The following is a 17,285-nucleotide window of genomic DNA, read 5'->3' as shown; positions in this document are numbered from 1 at the left end:
TCTTTCACTCCATGTTTTTGCATGTTTCAGGAGTTTATTACTTTATATTCTTAAATCGATTCCATTGTATGAGTATGCCAAATTTGTCCATTTAACCTCTTTCTGAACATTGCATTGTTTCCAGTTTGGGGCAATTAAAAACAAAGCTACAAAAACATACATGTACAAGTCTTTGTAGCTGCATGCTTTGATTCTCTTGGTTAAATACCTATAAGTTGTACAACTGGATCATTTGCTACGTGTATGTTTAACTTACTGAGAAACGGGCAATCTGTTTTCCAAAGTGGCTGTACTATTCTACATTCTCATAAACACTGTATGGGAGTGACAGATTCTTCACATTCTCACCAAACATGCTATAATCTATTTAATTTTAGTTATTTGAATAGGTATGTAGTAATATTGTGGTTTTAATTTTTATTTCTATGATAATATTTAGTATTATTCTGTAATAATAATATTAATATTTTCATACGCATTTTTGCCTTTCATGCACATTCTTTGGAATGTCTGTTCAGATCTTTTGTCCATTCAAAAAAAAAAAACTGGTTTGTTTTCTTGTTATTGAATTTTGAGAATTCTTTAGATATTCTTATGAGTCCTTTATCAGATATATGCTATGTAAAGATACTTTTCTCCCTTTGTATGGAATATCTTTTCATTTTTTAAATAGTTTCTTTCAAAGAGAATTTTACTTTTTATAAAGTCCAATTTATCATTTTTTCTTTTGTGGATTATGTTATACTTAAGATTTTTTCCTAACCTGAAGTCATAAGATTTTATCTTAATATTTTTTTAAAATCTCAAACTATAATTGTCTATTTTTCCACTTTCCTTGCAGTTGTCAGGTTTTGCTTTATAAATCTTGAAGCTTTGTTACTAGACACACAAACATTTGAGGCAGGTATATTAAGTTCTATCTTTCATAAAATATGAAATCTAACAACCTCTGCATTTTACTTATGGTTTTAAATCTCTTATATTTAATGTGATTATTTATATGGTCAAGATGAAATCTGCCATCTTGGAATTAGTATTCCATTTGTCCTATCTGTTCTTTGCTCCCTTTTCCCTCCTTTTCTGCCTCCTTTAAATTAAGTATTTAGATACTTTTTGTTATTCCTTTTTATCTCTTCTGATGGCTTATTAGCTTTTATTTATTTATTTTTACTATTGTCTTTGGGTTTTTAGTGTATATATATATATATTTAAACATCTTTATTGAAGTATAATTGCTTCACAATGGTGTGTTAGTTTCTGCTTTATAACAAAGTGAATCAGCTACACATATACACACGTTCCCATATCTCCTCCCTCCTGCATCTCCCTCCCTCCCACCCTCCACATCCCACCCCCCCCAAGGTGGTCACAAAGCACTGAGCTGATCTCCCTGTGCTATGCGGCTGCTTCCCACTAGCTATCTATTTTACATTTGGTAGTGTATATATTGAGGATATGGGGAGGGGGAGGGGTGAGATGTGACAGGGTGAGAGAGTGTCATGGACATATTTACTGTATATATTTAACATAAGGCAATCTACTTCAAGTGACTTCATAACAATTCACGTGTAGTATAAGAGCCTTACAACAGTGTCTTTCTCTCTGCTGAGCCTTCATGTTATTTTTATACATTTAATTTCTGCATATGCTATCAAGCCCATGCTCTACTGTTATTCTTTTGTTTAAATAGTATATTGTCCTTTAAAGACATTTAAATAAAAAGAAAAAATCCTGCATATTTACCTCTGCAGTACATTTTCAGTACTCTTTATTCCTTGAGTAGATCCATAATTTCATCTGAATTCATTTTCCTTCCACCTTAATGGCTCTTTATAATATTTCTTCGATCTGCTGGTGATGAATTCTTTCAGCTTCTGCATTTCTGAAAAAAAGTCTTATTTCACCTTGATTTTGAAAAAAAAAAAAGTTTTGTTGCGCATCCAGTTTGAGGTTGAGGTTTTTCCTTTCAGTGCTTTAAAGATGTTTCTCCACTGTAGTCTCACTTGCATTGTTTCCATTAGGAAATAAGCTGTCAATGTTAAGGTTCAGTGAAATTCTTGGATTTGTGGCTTATAATTTTCATAAATTTGGAAGACTTTAGCCATTGTTTCTTCAAATATTTTCTATGCCTCTCTGAGTCCTTGGACAATACCGCTTTATTGGCTTCTTGAATCTTACGTTGCTGCTGAGAAGTCAGACATTGATCTGACTCTCTTCCTTCTAGGTAATCTGTTTATTAATAATTAGTAAAAGTTTTAAAATTATTATTTCTTTTATCTGGATGTTCTGAAATATCATTACATTGTTTCTAGATGTGCTGTTTTTATTCACTTAGTACTTATAATGCTTTAATTTCAGAGGACTCTTGACTTCCCTCAGTTCTGGGAAATTTTATGCTATTATTTATTCAAATATTAGCTCTTTTCCATTCTATTTTCTCCTTCCAAAACTCCTGCTTAACACATGGCAGAAAATCCAGGTTTATTCTCAATTTCTTTTAATGTTTCTTCTAGATCTCCCATCTCTTTTTCCCTTTGTACTTCATGCTAAGGGAATTTTTTGATCTTCTCTTATAGTTCATGAATTTGTTCTTTTGCTTTGCCCAGGATGCTATCCAGCACATTTACTGATGTCTTTAGTTTAAAATTTCCACTTCTCTATTCAAAATCTCTCAATCTTAAAATAATGGCCTATGTTTGTTACCTGCATGTGATGTTCTTTCTATCCTCTGAATATATTAATTATACCTATTTTATTATAAATTAAATGTGATTTGAGTTTGAGTTTGTGTTCTCTGTTATGATGTTGGCCTTCACGTGTGCTTATTTTTGAACTTGTGCTCATCTTTAATGGGTATTTCCTATTAAATTATCTGTTGTAGATACGCAATTTATCTGGGGGAAGAGGCAGGAAGTTTTTCTATTGCTGTACTGTGAACTGTTTTTGAAAGAGAATGAGAATTAGAGATGAGTGAGCTACTTGAACAGCTATTTCTTTTTCTTCTTTTTTTTTTTTTGATATGGCTGTTCCAGATACTGCCAAGCTCACACCTTCCATGTTTCCCACTTAAGAACAGTGAGTCCCATGATTCTTCCTTTACCCAAAAGGAGGAAGGAAGATTGAAAGAGGTTGCCTGAAATTCTTTGCTGGAATTTCTGTGTGTGTGTGTGTTTTTTTTTTTTCGATCAAATTATGTTGTTATACGACCTTGGGTTCTTGTCTATTTCTAGCATTCACCACTTTTGGGCATGGAACACACCATTGGTGTAATTTCTTCCTATATTTTAGGATATGGTCTCCTTCTTCACCCCATCTGCTTTGTGTCTTTTAGGGGTTTCTTTTTTTTTCTTTAACAACTTTATTGGAGTATAATTGCTTCACAATGGTGTGTTAGTTTCTGCTTTATAACAAAGTGAATCAGCTATACATATACATATATCCCCATATCTCCTCTCTCTTGCATCGCCCTCCCACCCTCCCTATCCCACCCATCTAGGTGGTCACAAAGCACTGAGCTGATCTCCCTGTGCTACGCGGCTGCTTCCCACTAGCTATTTTTTAAAATAAATTTATTTATTTTATTTATTTATTTTTGGCTGCATTGGATCTTTGTTGCTGCGCGTGGGCTTTTGTCTAGTTGCGGCGAGCAGGGGCTACTCTTCGTTGCAGTGCGCTGGCTTCTCATTGAGGTGGCTTCTCTTGTTGCGGAGCATGGGCTCTAGGTGCCCGGGCCTCAGTAGTTGTGGCACGCAGACTCAGTAGTTGTGGCTCACAAGCTCTAGAGCGCAGGCTCAGCAGTTGTGGCGCACGGGCTTAGTTGCTTCGCGGCATGTGGGATCTTCCCAGACCAGGGCTTGAACCCGTGTCCCCTGCACTGCCAGGCAGATTCTTAACCACTGTGCCACCAGGGAAGCCCCCTAGCTATCTATTCTACATTTGGTAATGTATATATATCCGTGACACTCTCTCACTTCATCCCAGCTTACCCTTCTCCCTCCCCGTGTCCTCACGTCCATTCTCTACATTTGCTTCTTTATTCCTGTCCTGCTCCTAGGTTCTTCAGAACAATTTTTTTTTTTTTTTAGATTCCATGTATATGTGTTAGCATACAGTATTTGTTTTTCTCTTTCTGACTTACTTCACTCTGTATGACAGTCTCTAGGCCCATCCACCTCACTACAAATAACTCAAATTTGTTTCATTTTATGGCTGAGTAATATTACATTGTATATATGTGCCACATCTTCTTTATCCATTCATCTGTCAATGGACACTTAGGTTCCTTCCATGTCCTGGCTATTATAAATAGAGCTACAATGAACGTTGTGGTACATGACTCTTTTTGAATTATGGTTTTCTCAGGGTATATGCCCAGTAGTGGGATTAGTGGGTCGTATGGTAGTTCTATTTTTAGTTTTTTGAGGAACCTTCATACTGTTCTCCATAGTGGCTGTATCAGTTTACATTCCCACCAACAGTGCAAGAGGGTTCCCTTTTCTCCACACCCTATCCACCATTTATTGTTTGTAGACTTTTTGATGATGGCCATTCTGACTGATGTGAGGAGATACCTCATTGTAGTTTTGATTTGCATTTCTCTAATGATTAGTGATGTTGAGCATCCTTTCATGTGTTTGTTGGCAATCTGTATATCTTCTTTGGAGAAATGTCTATTTAGGTCTTCTGCCCATTTTTGGATTAGGTTGTTTGTTTTTTTGATATTGAGCTGCATGAGCTGCTTGTGTATTTTGGAGATTAATCCTTTGTCAGTTGTTTCGTTTGCAAATATCTTCTCCCATTCTGAGGGTTATCTTTTCATCTGGTTTATGGTTTCCTTTGCTGTGCAAAAGCTTTTAAATTTCATTAGGTCCCATATGTTTATTTTGGGTTTTATTTCCATTACTCTAGGAGGTGGTTCAAAAAGGATCTTGCTGTGATTTATGTCATAGAGTGTTCTACCTATGTTTTCCTCTAAGAATTTTATAGTGTCTGGCCTTACATTTAGCTCTTTGATCCATTTTGAGTTTATATTTGTGTATGGTGTTAGGGAATGTTCTAATTTCATTCTTTTACATGTAGCTGCCCAGTTTTCCCAGCACCACTTATTGAAAAGGCTGTCTTTTCTCCATTGTATATTCTTGCCTCCTTTATGAAAGATAAGGTGACAGTATGTGTGTGGGTTTATCTCTGGGCTTTCTATCTTGTTCCATTGATCTATATTTCTGTTTTTGTGCCAGTACCATACTGTCTTGATTACTGTAGCTTTGTAGTATAGTCTGAAGTCAGGGAGCCTGATTCCTGCAGCTCCATTTTTCTTTCTCAAGAAAGTATTTGCAAATGAAGCAACTGACAAAGGACTAGTCTCCAAAATATGCAAGAAGCTCATGCAGCTTATTATCAAAAAAACAAACAACCCAATCCAAAAATGGGTGGAAGACCTAGACATTTTTCCAAAGTAGACATACAGATTGCCAACAAACACATGAAAAAATGCTCAACATCACTAATCATTAGAGAAATGCAAATCAAAACCACAAGGAGGTATTACCTCACACCCATCAGAAAGCCATTATCAAAAAATCTACAAACAAATGCTGGAGAAAAGGGAACCCTCCTGCACTGTTGGTGGAAATGCAAATTGATACAACCACTATGGAGAACAGTATGGAGGTTCCTTAAAATCTAAAAATAGAACTGCCATATGACCCAGCAATCCCACTACTGGGCATATACCCTGAGAAAACCATAATTAAAAAAGATACATGTACCACCATGTTCACTGCAGCACTAATTACAATAGCCAGGATATGGAAGCAACCTAAATGTCCATCAACAGATGAATGGATAGAGACGATGTTGCACATATATACGATGGAATATTACTCAGCCATAAAAAGGAACAAAATTGAGTTATTTATAATGAGGTGGATGGACCTAGAGTCTGTCATACAGAGTGAAGTAAGTCAGAAAGAGAAAAACAAATACCAGAGGGTAATGCACATATATGGAATCTAGAAAAACAGTACTGATGAACCTAGTGGCAGGGCAGGAATGATGGCGTAGATGTAGAGAACGGACTTGAGGAATCAGGGTGGGGAAGGGAAAGCTGGGACGAAGTGAGAGAGTAACATTGACATATATACACTACCAAATGTAAAATGATGTCTAGTGGGAAGCAGCAGCATAGCATAGGGAGATCAGTTAGATGCTTGGTGACCTAGAGGGGCGGGATAGGAAGAGTGGGAGGGAGGCTCAAGAGTGAGGGCATATGGGGATATATGTATACATATAGCTGATTCACTTTGTTGTACAGCAGAAATTAACACAACATTGTACAGCAATTATACTCCAATAAAGATGTTAAAAAATTAAAAAAAAAGAATTAAAACTATTATAAATGGTTTAAAAGAAGCAGGCAGAAAGTTTTACTGGAGAGGAATGGGATCAGGGAGGGGACATTTTAGGTAAAATGATTGCGGAAAGGGAATTTCAGGTAGGAGAATTTAAGCTGAGATCTGAAGAAAAAGAAAGAACCAGACCCAACAAGATCATAGGCAGAGTTAACAGTACCTATGAAGGCACAGAGACTAAAAAGATCTTGTCAGATTTGTTTGGTGAACTGTTTGTGTGCAGTTGTAGTAGTGGCTGTGATGGTTAACTTTATGTGTCAACCTGACTGGGCTAAGGGATAGCTGGTAAAATATTATTTCTGGGTGTGTCTGTGAGGGTGTTTCCTGAAGAGATTAGCATTTGTATCCAGTGGACTGAGTAAAAAAGATCCACTCTCACCATTGCTGGTGGGCATCATCCACTCTGTTGAGGATCTGAATAGAACAAAAAAGGTGGAGGAAAGGCAGATTTGCTCTCTTGCTTGAACTGAGACATCCATCATATGCCCAGGAACATTGGTATTCCTGGTTCTGGGGCCTTTGGACTTGAACTGTGACTTAAACCATTGGCTTCCTTTGTTCTCAGGTCTTCAGATGCAGACTGAATTACACCAGAGGCTTTCCTGGTCTTCAGCTTATAGATGGCAGATTGAGACTTTCAAGTCTCCATAGTGATGTGAGCTAATTACTATAATAAGACCCCTCTTGTATCTATAGTCTATATCTAAACTGTCCTATCGGTTCTGTTTCTCCGGGAGCCCTGACTAATATAGTGGCACAATGAGAGAGGGAAACTGCGGTATAAAATGAAGTTGAGTAGCAAAAGCAAGGGAGCAGATCATGCAGCACCTTTTGTAATCCTTGGAAGGAGGCCAGGTTGAATTAAAAATGCAACAGAAATTTGGAAGTTTTTACGTTGGGCAGTAACATAAACTGGATTATAATAGGCCAAGACTAGTGGTAAGAACTGTTAAGAGGTTATTGCAACAAGAGATGCTGATGAATTGGATTGAGAAGTGACAATGGAGATGGAGAGGAGCTAAGGATATTGAGATGCATTTTTGGAATTAGAAGCAGCAGCATTTCATGATGGATTAGATGCAGGGAGTGACTGGAAGCAGAATAAACTTTCTTGTTTGAGCAATAAAATGGTGTTTGTTAGCCTAAGTGACAGAACAAGAGTTCATTTTGTGATCTGTGAAATGTGAGACACCCGTGAAACTGTAGTTAGGTATGTGAAGGTGGATCTCAGAGGAGAATTTTGGGCTGTTTTCTTCTCTGATTTTTTGGGAATCTTCTCACTTACACAGGCTTTAATTTTATGTTTTCCCATATTCTTTCTTTGGCCGCCTTCACTTCTCATTTGAGAGATTCTACTTGGCTTATAACATTCACTCCTGTGTTTCATCCTTCAGCTGTTTGATAATGACATTTGCTTCTTCATCTTCAATTCAGTCGTCTCTCCTGAATTTATATATATGTATAATGTCTATATATTCAACTTCCTACTTGACTTTTTCTTGTGTGCATTTTATGTGTCCCCAGAACTCCATATATCTGACGAAGACACAGCCGCCCATTGAGAAACCTGAGACTATTCCTCAACTCATCTTTGTTCTCACTCTCCACATACAAACCTAGTCCTGTTGAATGATGTTTTGTTGTCTTGAGTATTTATAAACATCTGGTTTACTTGGACTTCTTTTAGTCCTAGAGTCCAGGATAGAGCTGGACCTAGAGGTGAGGGTTAAAGGTGCCTCTGCTGTGAATGTCCATAAGATGGAAAGCCAAACATATTGTGAGGTTAGGCAAAGAGCAGAGAAATGTCAGGATTCAAGTGGTGTGTTAGGGTAATTGTTCTGGCAGCTGTGAGCTAGACAGATGGGAATAAGGAGAGATTAGAAGCAGAGATATTTCAGAATGGGAACTATGACACAAGTTGTTTCTGAAGAAATCATAAAATGAAATTGCACAAAGTAAAATGTGCTAATATGTTTTCCTTTTCAAATGCCTTAAAACTTTTTTCTTTTAAACCTCCCTGAAAAATCAATTCAAAGGGGGTGAGAAATGGAAAAGACCACCCTCATCTGGCACAACATGGATCCCTTAGGACTTTCCCTGAAGTTCAGAGCCCTGCCTCATTTGAAATGTCTGTCATAAGAACACCCCTTATTATGACTCCAGAAAATTAATCTTTCTAATGTGAGAACTATTGTTACAATCTGTTATATAAGGTGTGATGTGACTCTCTTCCACACATAAACACGAACTCTCACACCTTTAATTATCTTTTATTTTTAACACATTTGTTTCTTAGAACATAGATTGCCCAGACCATTTTCACAATCATATATTTGACATTAGAAAATATCTTTTAAAATACTGTGACCCTAACATATTTATTTTTAATCCTTGTTATAGTTGAAGGAATGCTTAGTGTAGAGCAGATGTGTCTTTCTGGATTTCTATCATCTGTACCCAGGTGAATAATGGTTTCAAATGGAGATCATGGGCAACCTGAAAAGGAAAAAATTAGGTCACCAAAGGACAACCATTCGAACGAAGATGGAAAGCTGAGAAACCCATGCAGTGGTGGCTGTGGGAAGGATTTGGGCTTAGTGCATCTAAGAGCCCCCAGGAGCAAGGACAGGGAGAGTTTTTACACTCAGCATTCTCTGAGATACTGTCACGTTGGATCACTAAGAATTCGTTGGTGCCATTTGCCTTATTCATAGAGTGGATCAAAATACAGTGGAATGCCAAATAGTCAGTGAGGAGTTAGTAAATTTTCATGTTGTTCGAAACTGTGGTGTTTCAAATGAAGGCTGAGAGGTTTGGAGTTTTAAACATTCCAAAATAAACATTCCAGATGTCTGGGGCTTCTGAATGGTGTGTATGTCTTAGGGAAGGTAGTCCCCACTTTAATAGATTAAGAAAATTGTGAGCATGGGGAGTATAGAGGACAGGTAGAAAAAGCTAGCTTTTTATAAATTCAATGTATCATAGGTTCTCCACGAGTTCACTTAACGTTGACCCCTTTAATGCTGGTTATCAATAGATATCAAGGCCAGTCACTCTTCTTTTGGAACATCAACGAAGAAAAGTATGGTATGATATGTCTCTAAATACATCCCTTCATCCTTCCCTCCCTCCTTCCTAGATACCTCTGGATCAACATGTCACAATTTCAGTTAGAACTCCTGCTTTGGCTGGTGATCTCACATAGGTCATCATGAGATGTCATTTTGCCTTTCTAGCTGTCCATACCATTTCAATTAAAATGGTACCACTATGTGACAATAGTGCCTAGACCCAAGATTATCCTTTATTTGAATGTCACTAGCACTGAATTTCTTATTTTATGATTCCTGTGCTGCCTGGCCCGTGATCACCAGAGCAAAACGTGACAGCCACCATAAATAACACCTGCTCAGCATATCTATTTGTTTCTTTCTAATTCTTTATTATGGGTATTTCTTTCAACATATGCAAAAGTAGAAAGAAGGGTATGATGATTGACATACCTGTCAATCAGCTTCACCCATTATCAATAGAAAATCAATCCTGTTTCTATTTATTTTGAATTTCTAGTTTTGGTCTCCTATCTTTTAACACTTTTCATTTTAAATATGTACTACTAGTTGATATTATAGCCACATCTACTTTTCTTCTCTTATGTTCAATTAATGAGCAAATTGTTTACTGAGAGCTTACAGTTTGACATTTTTTTTCTCCTGAATTTGTGAAGCAGAATGTTCTTCTCCTGCAAGTTACTGGGTAAACATCTTTCTAACCATCTTTCTTTCATTCACTCACTCTGTCAGTCACTTATTTGGTAACTCAGTATTAAAGAGCCCCATGTATACTGAATATTCAAGGACAAAAACCACAGTCTCAAAGCAGCTCCTGGTTTAAAGGGGAGATAAATGTTTAATGGAGCATTTTCTGGGGAGAGGGTAAGAGATATTTGACTGCAAAAACAAAGTTATGAATCTCATCTCTTGGTTCTGCATTACGAAGAACATTATTGTTACGTGGCTTTCCCATTTATAATAATGGTTGATACAGTTCACATCTATATCTTTATTGGGGTGACAATAATAGAATTCACAAATACAATGCAAATCTTTGACTTTAAGATTTTTCCTAACAAAAACTCCCATCCTGCAATATTAAGCAAAATGTTGTAAACATAATTAGCATTTACAAAGCATTTTAAATGACCCATATATTGAATAAATGAATGAATGAATGAATACATGATTAAAGAGTAGAATAGTAAAATAATGTTAATATATACATAAACTTATATACATAAACATATACATAAACTTTAATATATACATAAACTTCAAAAATTAATTTATATATAATATATAATTTGAAATAAATTTCAGATAGTAGAATTACATTCTCATACGATTTATCCAATTGGGAGATTCTTCGACTCAGGACACTGGGGACTTGAAAAGCTGATATCAAGCATTTATTCAAATCCTATCTTTTTATAGATGAAAATTAAGACCAAAAAATAAGGTACCATGACAATAGTCTACTTCTTATAGTTCATAAAAGATAGAACTAGCCTATTTATGTGACCTCTTGACTACTGTTCTTTCTTCATAACGAACAGGAAAAACTCAGAATTTGATCCAGTAATAAATAAGATAAAATGACTGGAAAAAACCCACATAGTTTCATGAGGTCTTTGTGCATTTGTGCTCTACTTATAGCATTGTGAAAACATGATCTAAATAAGACTTCCATATAACAGAATTTTAAAATGTTCTTGTCTTGATGTTCCATGTACCACTGGTTCTGTTTAAGGGCAGAGATTGCCTTGGTTATTATTAATCCCTAAAAATATAGGCTTTGGTTGAAACAGTGTCATCTTGTCCTTAGCTGCAGCGATAGAGTCATAGTAATTGGCCTAATAAGAAGAAAAAATAAAAGTAATTATAGCCTCAAGGAGCATTTAGGTATGGTTAAATAACAAAGGGGCAAGATAAAATCGCAAATGATTTCCTCTCTTGGCAGGATTAACAATGATGGAGCTGGCTTCCATTTAATCCTGAGAGGGGGTTAACACAAAAAGACAGACGTTATGCCTCCATCAAATGGTTAGCCTTAAAGATGCTGGAGTAGCTCTTCCTATTTAGGGGTTTGTCCACAAGTTTGTTTATACCTAATTTCTTTGCCCCTTGTCTCTTCCCTCCAAGAAGGAGCTTTGGACCACAAAATATTCAGAGCCACAGACTTAATGAAAGGCCATGTCTCCTTGGAAGTTTCTGTGTGAATGTCAGCTTGTGAGTAGCACCCCCAAATAAACGGGGTTTTTGCATTCTTTAATGGTCTGCAGAGCCCCAAAACGTTCTGTCCATTGCTCTCACCTTAATCCCTTGCACCATCCATTTTTACATACAACGCAAACCCAGCGATATAGCAAATGCCATCTCACCCAGCCTGCCTTCCACACAGCCAGTTGTGCCTGACCTTGTAAGTTCTTGTTTACACTGTAGACTTGACATCAGTCCTGGTCCTTAAGACTGTTTTTCCCAACCCTCATTTGGACCATCTCCTCAGTTTCCGGTGGATACTCTGCCTAATCCAGCCTACCCTGAGGATGCCGCCTCAGCACAGGACCTTAACTGCGAGCCTCGCTCTCACTCTCGCACAAGCGTACACAAGTTACACTGTTATTTTTCTGTTTTACACCTCAGGTTCTTGTTACACTGTTGTTTTTCTGTTTTACACCTCAGGTTCTTGTACTAAATGACATATTCCTTGAGAGCAGAGACCATGTATGTTTATTGTAACACCCCTGAGATCACATATATGCGGTAATATCAAAGATAAATAGCAAGTGGAACACCTCTGTCAGGCAGTTTTTTTGAGTGCTTTTCATACATTCTCTCCTTTAATCCTCATGACAAGTCTTAGGTCACCTGTTAGTACTCCTTTAAGATTGGCTGATGGATTACTGGCTGAAACTCAAGAATGATTCTAACAATGCCACCCCCCACCATAATTAATTGAGGGGGTCACGGTCTGTCAGAGACCCCATTAAGTATTTGATATACACTACTTCATTTTGTGTGCACATCAATCTTGTAAAGAATTCCCATCTCTACTTGGCATTTGAGGAAACTGAGATACAGCTTAAGAGAAAGATGCACAGTCATGCCAATAGTAAAGGCAGAGCGAGAATCCAAACCCAGGTCTTTCTTACTCCAAAGCCAGTGCTGCTTTCCCTACAAGATACTATTTTTGTAAGGTCAGAGGGCACTTTCTCTTTTGCCCATCATTGAATCATTAAATATCTAATCACTATATCCAACTTCAGCATACTCCCTATTCACATATAAATGAGCAGTTATTAGCTTAGACTTGGACTAAGCTGTGCTTTTGTATATGATGTCCCCTAACTGGAATGTCCTTTCTTCTGTCCGTTCTCCATCCAAAGCATACACCTTTTACTTGGCTCATGACCCGAAACCTTTCTTGACTACAGATGGCCCTTCATATTGGTGGGTGGAATCCACATCTGTGGATTTTTTCCCTAATATTTTTGATCCACATCTGTGGATTCAACCAACAGTGGATCAAAAATATTAGGAAAAAAATTCAAGAAAATTCCAAAAAACAAAACTTGAATTTGCTGCACCCTGGCAACTATTTACATAGTGTTCAAATTGTATTAGGTATTACAAGTCATCTAGAGATTATTTTAAGTATACCAGAGTAGGTGTGTAGGTTTTATGCAAATACTTTGTCACTGTATATAAGGGACTTCAGTATCTGTGGATTTGGTATCCACTGGGAGTCCTAGAACCAATCCCCCGCAGATACTGAGGGTTGATTGCATTCCCAACTACAATGATTTCCTTCCTTTCAGTCTGCAGTTATGGCCATTACTGTCTCCTCCATACATTTAGGTGTTTACCATATCATTTAATCATTTTAATATGAATATATCGTATCTGCATAGAAAGACTTATAAGTTCTTGGACCAGGAGTATTGTGGACCATGCTTTTGTGTATGTTCTCAGTTAGGACAATTGGAAAACTTTTCATTAAATTCAAAGGTTTAGACAAATATCTGAATGGTCAGAGATGTATCAGCTACTAAGAGAAATGACCCTCATCACAAGATTGGGTTGAGTTTGGACAGAAGCAACATGCACACTTAGAGGCTTGTCTGTTGAGGCTGCTGTTGGTAACAGAATGCTGGAGGTTTGAACCTGACCACATGTTGTGCGTTTGTTAGGAGAAATCTAGGAGAACATAATACCTTTTAACTGTTTAAAACAAATATAACTTAATACAGGGGTGTAGTTATACAGGTGACATAAACATGAAGAAACCAAAAGGGAGCCATGAAGCAACCAGAGAAGAGCAGCAGCAGGAAAGTGTTTCCACAGCCCAGGGGTTGATACCAGGTAAAAGAAGCTGGAATCATGGTCAGTCTTTCCAGGGGGAAATGAGCTGGAACCATGGAGGAGAAAGGCTCACTGCCAGAGATGCTGCCCAAGGTAGAGGGAGGGACAGGAAGAGGGAGAGGGCGAGGGACTGGGAGTACAGGAGGTGTTTTTCTTTTGTCCTCTCTTCAGCGCGTCCCGTGGTGGGCACTGAACAGCGATTATGCTGTGCCTAGGAAAGACAGCCTGCAGGGCGCAGCACCTCTGATGTGGGACAGAGCAGGGGGAGTGCGACAATGGCTCTCAGAGCAGATGGGTCACAGTGTAGCACGTGTGGTACTACCTGCATACCTATGGATTGAAGTGATGGGAGTACTTAGGAGACTAAACCTGCTCACCTCAAAGGACTCTCAGACTGCTGAGGAGGCCACCAGAAGATTGTCCTGTAACATATCTCATGACACTCGAGGCTAATTTTTGTGTTTTAGAGGTATTGATGGGAATTGTTGTCCTAGAACTAGTAATTTTGTTCATGGTACTGTAGAGAACAAGGCATTGTGTGATTTAATGACAGAGAACAGGCCTCTGGCATCATTTTGTGGTATAACAGTGATCATTTCATTTTATTACTCTAGATATTTCTGTGAAATCCCTTTCCTGAGAGGCATTTGGAAAATCTCCTTTGACATAAATGGATATCATGCTTTTGTAGCAAACTCTGGTTTTATCTTGTCTGTGTGAAATGACAAAACAGGTTGGACATGCATAAAGCTATAGATGGGAACACCACGCCTGCCATCTAACCCAAAGCCTTCCTTTGTCCAGGATGGAGCTGAGGACCAGGGAGATGAAATGATTCATCTAAAGTCACTATAAAACCTTGTGCAGCCTGGAGGTCACCTACTTTGTGACCATGGGATTATTTTCTAACCTTTTGAATTTCAGTTTCCTCATTTATGGGAGAGTAATAATGGTACCTACCTGTATCACAGAGTTCTCACAAGAGTTAATTGAGATCATCTGTATCAGTGGTCAGCAACCTTTTTCGGTAAAGGACCAGATAGCAATAGAGACCATATGGTCTCTGTTGCAACCATTCAGCACTGCCACTGTAGAGGAAAAGCAACCATAGTACTTAAGCAAATGAGTGTGGCTCTGCTCCAAGAAAACTTCATTTACAAAATGGGCTGTAGTTTTCCACCCCTTGATCAATGTAATTTGAATAATGCTTGATACAGAGTAAGGATTTTAAAATCTTACCTGGAATTATTATTGTTATGATGATGATGATGTCTATGGAATAAAAGAAATCATTCATATACTTAGCTTTTAAAAAACTAAACTTTCATTGGTTTCCCTAGGGCTCTATCCTGAGATATCTTTACCACCACTCACAAGGTAATTTCCCCCATGTCTGGGCTGTCCCTCTCCTGGACACTGTGAGGCATTCTGGGAAAGGCAGATAGGCCTCCTCCTGGGAGTGAGAGACCCTGTAACAGATCTGGAGGCTCTGCAAACCCTAAGAACAGGTTTCAACACTTCAGCTCCTTCTCAAGATCAGAGGGGCTGAGTGTGTAAAGTGAAACTGTTGTTTGCTCCCCTCATCCAAACAATACCATAAGGTTGTGCAGCCAGTACAGAGAGATGCCAACCCAGATCTGTCAGTGGAGAGCCAGAGCAGCAGTGTAGAAGTGTGTGGGCAGGATTGATGTAGAGCTCTCACTCCCCTGAGACCCAAATACAGGGCAGACTAAAGAAGTGTGGGTGATGGCAAAAAAAACATTAAGGCAGTGTCTGAATTATCCTTTAGGACAAATAGAATTTTCTACTCCATCTATTTCATGATACAGCATTTCTGATGGTACAACTATTACAATAAAAAAATTAATAGGATATATCAGGAAGAGATGAAAGTCTGGCTCTAGCCAGAAGAATTTATGTCATGGGGATCCTTGATAAACTAAAGTTACAGCAAGAAGCAAACCTGTTCTCAGTGGGGGCTCTGAACGGGTAACCCCTTCTTGGTTCTATGTTTGACTTATTCCTCTGTGTTCTTAGGACAGTAATAATTACTGATAAGACCCCCAAAATAATAGCCAGCTCCCTAATCATGTCCATAAAATGGCTGCAGTATTGACAACAGCACGGAGTAAATCTGTGACCCTTGGTCTGCTGCCACCCTCCAACCAAGGGGTGGTTAGAGAAGGCAGTGAGGAGACCATCCTCACTGGAATTTAGCACCTCAAAACTTTGTGAGGTAATTTATGGACATCGAGTCATAACATAATGGTTTTTTTTGGAGATGAAAATGTTAATTTTTAATGCCACTTGAAGATTCTTGGAGCAATGAGGAAAGGCCCTGCTTACTACACAGTTTTAGGGAAAAAAAAAAGCATTATTTACATTTAATGGCTCTTCTTTTATAAAGCATAGGTTCTTTCTGCTCATTCAGGAATGTGCTACCCAAAAGGGAGCACTTATGTTGTAGTGTAGTGTAGTATTGTATTCAATTTTGACATATTGAATACAGTTTATAAAAATTTTTTTATTTTAGTCTGTTGCTGTGATCTGTTTTAGTGTTTCTATGTTGTGAAATGGGTTTCTGGAAATAAAGCTCAATTTTTAGGCTGGGTCCTATAGAAGAAGGGTTGTCAAATTTTGTAAAGGGCCAGGTAGTGAATCTTTTAGGTATTGAAAACCATACAGTCTTTTTTTAAAAAATTTGTTTAACATCTTTATTGGTGTAAAATTGCTTTACAATGTTGTGTTAGTTTCTGCTTTATAACAAAGTGAATCAGCTATACATATACATATCTCCCTAAATCTCCTCCCTCTTGCGTCTCCCTCCCACCCTCCCTATCCCACCCCTCTAGGTGGTCACAAAGCACCGAGCTGATCTCCCTGTGCTATGCGGCTGCTTCCCACTAGCTATCTATTTTACATTTGGTAGTATATATAAGTCCATGCCACTCTCTCTGTCCCAGCTTATCCTTCCCCCTCCCCGTGTCCTCAAGTCCATTCTCTATGTCTGTGTCTTTATTCCTGTCCTGCCCCTAGGTTCTTCGTAACCAATTTTTTTTTTTTATATTCCATATATACGTGTTAGCATACGGTGTTTCTTTTTCTTTCTGACTTACTTCACTCTGTATGACAGATTCTAGGTCCACTACCTCATTACAAATAACTCAGTTTCACAGTTTGTGTCGAAACACAAAAGACCCCGAATAGCCAAAGCAATCTTGAGAAAGAAAAACGGAGCTGGAGAAATCAGGCTCCCTGACTTCAGACTGTACTACACAGCTACAGTAATCAAGACAGTATGGTACTGGCATGAAACCAGAAATATAGATCAATGGAACAGGATAGAAAGCCCAGAGATAAACCCATGCACCTATGGTCACCTTATTTTTGATAAAGGAGGCAAGAATATACAATGGAGAAAAGACAGCCTCTTCAATAAGAGGTTCTGGGAAAACTG

General features: G+C 38.0%; 1 long non-coding RNA gene across 1 annotated transcript; it reads left to right on the top strand.

The window, feature by feature from the left end:
- The first annotated feature begins 1,514 nt into the window (after nucleotides 1-1,514).
- Nucleotides 1,515-15,386, top strand: LOC309612524. Its single transcript, XR_014235247.1, has 2 exons — nucleotides 1,515-12,109; nucleotides 12,149-15,386. It is a non-coding gene; the product is annotated as an uncharacterized lncRNA (long non-coding RNA).
- Nucleotides 15,387-17,285: the final 1,899 nt, after the last annotated feature.

This window comes from Balaenoptera borealis (assembly GCF_965194805.1).
Source record: "Balaenoptera borealis genome assembly, chromosome: 15".
NCBI classification, from domain to species: domain Eukaryota; kingdom Metazoa; phylum Chordata; class Mammalia; order Artiodactyla; family Balaenopteridae; genus Balaenoptera; species Balaenoptera borealis.
This window is presented reverse-complemented; position numbering and strand designations above follow the sequence as displayed.